The sequence below is a fragment of the Eufriesea mexicana genome, unplaced genomic scaffold, assembly GCF_001483705.2.
Source record: "Eufriesea mexicana isolate 0111107269 unplaced genomic scaffold, ASM148370v2 scaffold1523, whole genome shotgun sequence".
Taxonomy (NCBI): domain Eukaryota; kingdom Metazoa; phylum Arthropoda; class Insecta; order Hymenoptera; family Apidae; genus Eufriesea; species Eufriesea mexicana.
The window spans coordinates 1082228-1090230 of record NW_016909723.1 but is presented as its reverse complement, the minus strand read 5'-3'; the positions used below and the strand labels follow the sequence as shown (position 1 = coordinate 1090230).

Sequence of the window (8003 nt, the reverse complement as noted above, 5' to 3'; positions counted from 1 at the left end):
CCTCTCTGTCTTTTCTCCTCTCCCCCCCCCCCCCCCCCCCCCTCTCTCTCACTCTCTCTCTCTCTCTCTCTCTCTCTCTTGGCCTTCTACCCAGCCCGGTTTCGAACATCGACTTTCCGGCAATATGTCACCAACGGGTTATCGCGCGGTGCGCTACCTTATATTCCAGAGTCTCGTTAGATCCGTCGCACAGACAAGACGAATTAAAGGGAGCGATGGGGTTCGGGGTTCGCGTTCCGCGAGAACGAATAGCGCCATCGGTATTCACGGAATACCGGGAAACGTTGAATTTCGTTGCGGAGCTTTTAGGTGACGGTAAAGAGCGGGGATTTTCTTTCAGACGCCAACCATTTACCCGCGGTATTTTCATTTATCGCGATCCACGCGCTACAGCGGTCTTTATTCCAGAAGCTCATCGATATTTATACTCGCGCGACAGCTATGCAACGTTATGATCTATTCGAGTGTTCCGTTGATAAAATTCAGACTATAACGCAAACAAATGTTCCTTCGCGTTACCAAGAGGACCGTATATAGATCGTGAAGTATGGCGGATGATGATACCGCGTACATCGATGCGCGTATTTCACGGAGATAGAAATTTCTTTCCCGTTCCGTTCGAAAATACGGGATCGAATCTCTCGTTTGAATTACGGCTGGCAACCTGATCTCGAGAAATTGTCGGGAATATTTTCGAGCAACTGCGAACACACCGTTGGAAACCGGAATGCTCTTTACCAAAGCCGCCGCTGCGCGAATTGATATATTCCTTTATTCAAATCGCCGGTATTTGTAATTCGCGCGATTTCGAATATCCGGCCGTCTTACGAGCGGCGATCACCGCCACCGTACATTTTACACCGTACGTTATTTCACCGGGACAGCAAAATTGGCGACATTTCCACTAGTTTACAAAGAAACTTGCTCGTGACTCGACGAAGGCGAGATGACCGTAATTGCCAGAATGATTGAACGCAGTTAGCATTCCTTATCGCCGGTAAATCGCGTCTAATGGAAAATAACGACGGATCTCGTTGGAAGTTCCATCCGGTGAAAATAAAATTACTCCCGCGGGTCGGTGATAAATTGCAATGACAATTTTCAATGACTTATGGACGAGTGCAAGTGCGACAAATTGCTGCCCATTCGTTTTCAGCCAGGTGAGAAAAAGCCGTATTCGTCGGTCGATCTCCTGCCCGTACCGACCACGCTCTTTTTTCTCCTCTTGCACTGACTTCTGGTAATTGCACCCGCCGTCTGTCCTCGCCGCTGTTTGACACGGACTGTGACTCGTCTTCCGACCACACGGTCATCCTCTTCCTCGACTACTCGCGAATATTGCGCCATTGCGTTATCTCGTCGCGGATACTCGCGCGAAAAGTGCCCTATTATCATCGACGAGCACGCGAAGCTGGTCCTTAATTCGAGCGCTTTAATTAGTCGGGAGATGGCCAAGGAGAAGTGTCCACCGTTCGTCTGAAAGCGAAATCACCCGAGTCTTTTCGAGCCTTTTTCGAGGGAAAGGAACGAACCGTTGTCGAGTGGATTCGGAGTCGAGAAGGAAACAGTCTCGGTCCAAGCACAGGTTGACGAAGTTAACTCCGCGAGACCTATCGTAATTCGAGGTAAGCTACGTACGTGTCTTGCTTGCGAGTGAAACGTTGACGCTACTGTGCGTTTCCCGAGGCACGACAGGGTCCCGGTGATAGTTATCTAAACGCTGGATGATCTTCAATCCCGTACTCGTTTGGAGCACAAAGCAATTCTCGAGTAAGGCGCGTCGTGTTGCCTCCGATGTTTATCCTGCCGCGACGTACGCGATTTCTCGTGTCTACAGAACGACGTTAGTCTCGGTCGGTGTCGCGTGTCGAAGATCGAAATTACTTTCGTCCGAAATTCCCAATTGGACAACGGTTACCGCTATACCTCGGCCGAAAGCATTTGCACGCGAATCACATTGGCCAGATTAAGGTATTTAAGGGACTCCGGGTGCGGTGTCGGCCCGATTCTATCCGCATTTCAAGGCAATTTCCAAGCAGAAAGAGTCCGAGGGGGGATTCCAGCTTTCCTCGCCGTCGACGATCTGAATATTTAGATCGGCCTGTCCCTCTCGCGGGGAACGATCGTTTACCCGAGAGTTGTGATCTTATTTCGAGCTTTCGCGACTCGCTGCTTCTCGGCTCAGTCGTCGTCCAACTGCAGAACGAATTAAATGGAGTGTTCGCGATACGTATAGAGCACACGGTCGACGAGGTAACCACTGCACGACGTGGCGGTTGAATCGAGCGGAAGAGGCGTAGCCGTGAGACGGAAAAATATATTATTCTGGAGAAATACGAGACGAGAGAAGAAAGCGCGAAGGTGGTATACCTGGGCTTTTAAACGGATCTCCGTAAAGTCGTTTCACGGTGGATCATCGCGTGGTCCCGACACCCATCGCGTCGTGCCAAATTCCCGCCGAGGAATTATCCAGCTCGATTTCTCTTCCTCTCGAGCCTGAACCACCCCCCCGTGCGACTGAAAGTAAAATTCCCTCGCGTGGATCGAATTAATCCGTGCAGCGAAGGAATTTGCCAGGCTAATCAGCCGCAGGCGCGAGCGACCAGGAAAAATGAATACAAGCTGTTCTTTTCAGGCCGCGGTTAATTATCGCGCTGGCTCACGTGCGTATTTAGTGTAAATCAGGGAATTAAATGGCACAGGGTGCAACGACGAGGTGCCGCAACGGTCTCTCTCGAACAGCCTAGCCGTAAACCTCGCCCGGTCCGATAAATAAGTTCGATAACGGGGTTCTCCTTATCTTTCAAATAGGCAATGTAATTTAATCACGCTGCGGTGGTCGCGTGACCACGTCACGGATTTGTCTCTCGGCTCGCGTTCGCCGATGCCATGCGGCCCGGCTGCGTTATTTTTTTTTCCTTTTTTTTTTTCCGCGTCGCCACAGATTGCGAGAAATAAATAGCCCGGTGTACGCGTACGTGGGTTACCGGCATAACTTTGGCGCGCGCCGCCACGAGCATGATTTGTGGATGGGAGCAAGACGCGAGCAAAACGCCGGCAATATTGATATATGCGCCGCGATAAGTTCCGATCGCTCGTGTTCCACTGCTCCAACGAGACTCGTGCGGGTATTGTTCTCGTCCGATTATCGCGATACCTGCAAGATCTAATTACCGATGCGTACTCGCGTTATCTCCCTCGTCGCCGATGCCTTCCGATCGACGAACGATCGATATCGACAGAGGTCGAGTCAGGTTCAAGGAAAACGATTAGCGATCGGATGCCGAAGATACGCGAACATTCCTGTCGATTCGGAGGGGTTGTCATAACCGTGTCGCTTGCGTTGCTAAAACGATTACGCTTTCGATGGATGCCAGCGTGATACGCTTACGTTACGCGGTTTCTCCGGACGGGAGGAAAGTCAATGCTCGACCAGGATAATCCAGACCCGCGTGAATTCATCTTCGATTCTAGCGGGAGAACGGATCGGGTGCAGTTACGAGCGCGGCGATAATGGAATCGGCGATAAAAATCGAACGAAATTTTGAATAAATACGTCTTTAACGTTACTAACGACCGTGGGGAATTTACGAGGAGGATATCAAATTCTCGGCGCGAAAATGAATTATTTCGGCGCGAAATAAAGCTCTCTAAACCCCGACGATGAACGCGAATTATTTACGCGGTAATAAAATCGTAAATATTTGTGAAAAATGTAAACTAAATCCATCCGTTCCGCCGTTGGAAAGGTAAAAATCAGGTGGTGAATTTAAATAACAAAGACGCGACGCTTTTGTAATTTATACGGTCGAACCATCACTACGCAATTTCTAACCGCGTTATTTGTTTCGTTGACATTTTAAACTTCCGCCGACCGAGCAATTATAGCTACAACAAATAGACGTTCTCCGCTACAATAACGGTGCATGGCTAATTTGAAAAAATAAAAAAAATAAAGAAAGGGGAGGGGGGAAAGAAACGCGGATAAAATTTGTAGCTAGTAGAAACAGCGATATATTAACCGCGCGTTAGAGTTGCGGCCTTAAATAGCGAATTAATCTCGAGGGTGATTATCGTTTCTAGAGAAAATGGCGTAAAACATCCGCGATGCCTGCGAATACTCGGCTAAACCGTAGGACGAAAATTCCTAGGAAAAGATAAAATCCGTGAACGCTACGAAGCTAAAGAGATACTCGGCGTGGGGTATAATATGCACGGAGTGAAAAATCTGTTTTAAAAAGCCTTCCGGGGTATAAATTGCCGGCGGTTACGGGGACAGCTGAGGAAGTTAAAGCGAACCTGGACGCAGATCCTCGCAATCTATCGTACATATAACCTGCACCGTATCAGCCCTATTACATCCGTTAACGATCTCGGATCAGATTTCGTTACTTCATTTTCTCGGGACGAGCTGTATCTTCGTGCCCTCGTGTCGCGAGGCCGAAACATGGAACAAGAACGAAGAAAATAGCAAAAGGGGTAGCGAAGGGGCGAGAAAGGGGTGGAAAAGGGGCGGAGAAGGGGCGCGGAAGGGGCGGGAAAGGGGAAGGGAGAGCGTTCCAAGAGAGTTGCAGGAGATAAAAGCAATTAATTAAGGCTCGAAGCATCCCTCCGTCTTTTTTTGTCTCGCAGCCACCCCCGGCTACGTCCGGAACTACTATCCGCCTGTGTTCCCTTTTTTCTCGTGCAAATCCAGTGCGCAAAGGTCGATTCTACCCGTCTGCCGTGAAAACGAGCCGACGACACGACGTATCCATTATAGGACAAGTGGGCCACGTCGCGAAATAATGGAACGGCCATGATTTTGTGAGTTTATCGTCACTCGTCACGTGACGCGGAAATGCAGCAGGAGAGTAGTGCAGCAGCTCCCACGCTTAAACGGGTCGAGGGTGCTCGCGCTTAGGCTCGTAATTAAAACACGCCGGAACTTAATGTTTCCTACTCTACGAGAGCTTCGAGGTAACAAGCCCCGTGTCTCCGTGAATCCGCGTATCGCCCAACTCCGTCGCGGTCCTTCGAAAATCCCTCAGCTTCCCGCTGAAACGACTCGAACGTCGGTCGAACGAGTTCGGAAGGGTTGATCGCGCGACGGCTGGAGAGTTTCGGTAGCCAAACTAGGCCTGCTGGAAGCTGCCGGGTCGCGAAAATAATTACCAGCCACTTTATCCTTTCATCGGTTCGTGGCGTTTCCTCGAAGCTGCAGGAAGAAGATCCGGTCGGGTAACGAGCACAGCGCCCCGGGCCACTAGACCGACCTACCCATCCGAGACAAACTCGCTAAGGAAGCGGCGTTTTATTATTGCGAGAAGTTATTTCAAGGTTCGTCATACTTTCGCGTAGAGTAGCGAGATGAAACGATTGCAAGGAAACCAAGTTTCTCGCCCTCCTTAGCTCCTCCGAGGCAACTTCTCGGATTGACGAAGCACCTGCCAAGCTCTCTGCCGGGAAGGTTATTTTAAAATAATACGCTTTCCGATCGGGCAGTGCGTCGAAAGTTTGGTCGAAAGGGGTCATCGAATATGAAATTAGCGGGATAATGGGAAGTAACCGGCGCACGTTAAATGGATTTCCATGGAGGAAGTTCGCGGCAACCATTTTTCGCTACCAATCTCGTGAACGCTGCACGTTTCCGCTTCCCTGGCAACGGATTCGTAACTTGCTCGTTACGATACCGAGGCATGAATTATCTCGCGCTTTACAGGCTCCCTTTGACTCGGTGTTTTTCATCTTCCCATTCTCCCCGATCGCGTACAAAGGATTTCGCCAGGAGAGTAGAGTAAAAAGAGAAACGATGTATTTTGTCGTTATTACAATGGATTTCGAGAAAGCGAGACGAACTCGCTGGTAATTTCAATTTCGCTAATCCTCGCCAACGATCTTCCTCCCTTTCAACCACGGCCGAATGAAAAGCATTCTTCGCCATAGATTTACCGCTCGCGTGAGCGATCGAGTGAATGGATCGCAACGCGAAACGGACCGCGGCTCGTTTCGCAAATAAACTTTCCCGTGGAATACTCGAAAGTTGAAAAATCATAACGAATAGTCCCTTTGGCGCAGAGCGACAGTCGCGATCGTTTTCCTTAAACTCGAGCAAAGAAAAGGGGATAGCCCAATTTATCATCCAGATAAAGGAATCACAATGGTTCCACCGTCGACCGAGTTCGATAGCGTGCAGCGAAACCTACAAAACTCGGCGGCGACGAAGCGAGACAATAAGATTTCCAAAAGTTCCGTGTTTGTCTGGGACGCCCGTATGAAAAGAAATAGCCACCAGCGGAACCGTGCGGAGACACGAAGACGCGCGCGACCAATAGACGATGGCGGCTCGATGGCGTGGTGTAACCGGAAAAATCACCATCCCTCCTGCCAAGGAAAATTACATTTTTTCTTCCTTTTTCTTTTTTCTCCCTTCTTTTTTCTTTTTTTTTTTTTTTCGATCGAAAGTTACCCTTTCGCGTTGTATCCCTTTTTTCCTCTCGTTTTATTTCCCTTCTTAATCCGACCATCCCGATATCCCTTTGCGGTACGACCAGTACGGTAAATCGGGATTTTCCAGCGTGCGATATCGAGGTTGAAGTTAAGTTCAACTTCCCTAACGAGTGGACGGTTCGGTTTCAGCGGGTAAAGACAAACCGTGTCGTTAATGCACGGCTATCGACGAGACCTGTTAATCGCATAGCGTAATTTTCAATTTTCTCTTGCTTCCGAATATCGTGGAAATTTAGCGAATTGTCGGTTTCCGATCTCCACGGGAATCGAACGAGGAGCCGAATCGATTCTTTCGGTGCAACGGAAATCTTATTAACGTCGCGAGCCTTTTAACTATTTTGGGAAAAATTTTCTTTTTACACGATGTTACAATCGCGTCCCGTACGCGACGACCTCGTATTTCGGCGTGATTTTGCAAATGCGAATCTTTTGTTCCTTCTGCTTTGTCACGCTGCCGGAAAGAGGCGGAGTAGCTTCTCCTTTTTTACGAAACACCATTCTATTATACGTCGACGAGTTTTACTCGCATTGTTTAGAGTCAGTTAGCTTGGCGTGCGTAAAAGTAACGACATGCATAAAATACATGGCATTTTACTACGGCTATTAGCATAAACTTCATGGCAGCATTATTCTTGCCACATCGCATCGACCTCCGTACGATTTCGCGAAGCAACCCCGGCGACGACTCTCTGCGTATCATCGACGACATCGAAACCGCGTCAGCGTCGATCATTAAATCGCGTAATGAGGTAATCGCTCGTAATTAACAAGTAACTTTACCGATAGAATATTTCGCTTTCATCGTAATTAAATCTGGCCACGTAAAACGGATTCGACTGCGAATTTAATTAAATCGCCATCACGAAGGTATCAACGAACTTTGCAAAACGTCCGAATTAACGAGACGGAAGGATCGACTTTAACGAGATTCCGCGATAAATACGATAGTCGGTGAGCGTCGATAGGTGGTCGGACTTGGTTACCTTTGCGGCCAAAGCGATCGCGATTCGCCGGAATTATTCGCGATTTCCTTTTCATCGACCAGTTAAACGGATCGTTCACGCGCGTCTCGGTAGCGAAGGAAGAACACGCCTGCAGTGTTCCAGGCATACAGTGCAATTTCCATCGTGGAGATGATAGTCTCGAGAACGATGGCTGGTAGTAAAAACTCCCGAGAAAGACAAACTCAACGGAAGGACTGCTGGCGAGAACTCGTTGCTCCTGGCAGAGTGGTTCCACACCCGAGGATGTACACGGTTTAATTCCAGCCATCGCGAACGCATTAATACCCGACTCGTTAAGGTTAGTGGAAAGTTACCGCGGTTCTACTTGCTCGCGGTTGAAGCTCAACGTTTACGGAGCAATCGTGACCCGAAGATCGAGGGTGCGACGATAATTTCGTTGTTCGATAACGAGAAATGACGGAAACCGAGAGACAAAGGGGGAGGGGGGGACATTCGCAGGAGCTAGAACCCATGTTCGACGTTCCTCGGGGGGGGGGGGGGGGGGGGGGA

The 8003-nt window shown here is 49.2% G+C and overlaps 1 protein-coding gene across 1 annotated transcript in view; it reads right to left on the bottom strand.

Annotated features, from left to right (window-relative positions):
* Positions 1 to 8003, bottom strand: part of LOC108548451 (cell adhesion molecule 2) — a 19050-nt gene that overhangs the window by 10115 nt on the left and 932 nt on the right. The gene's annotated exons all lie outside the window — the stretch shown is intronic.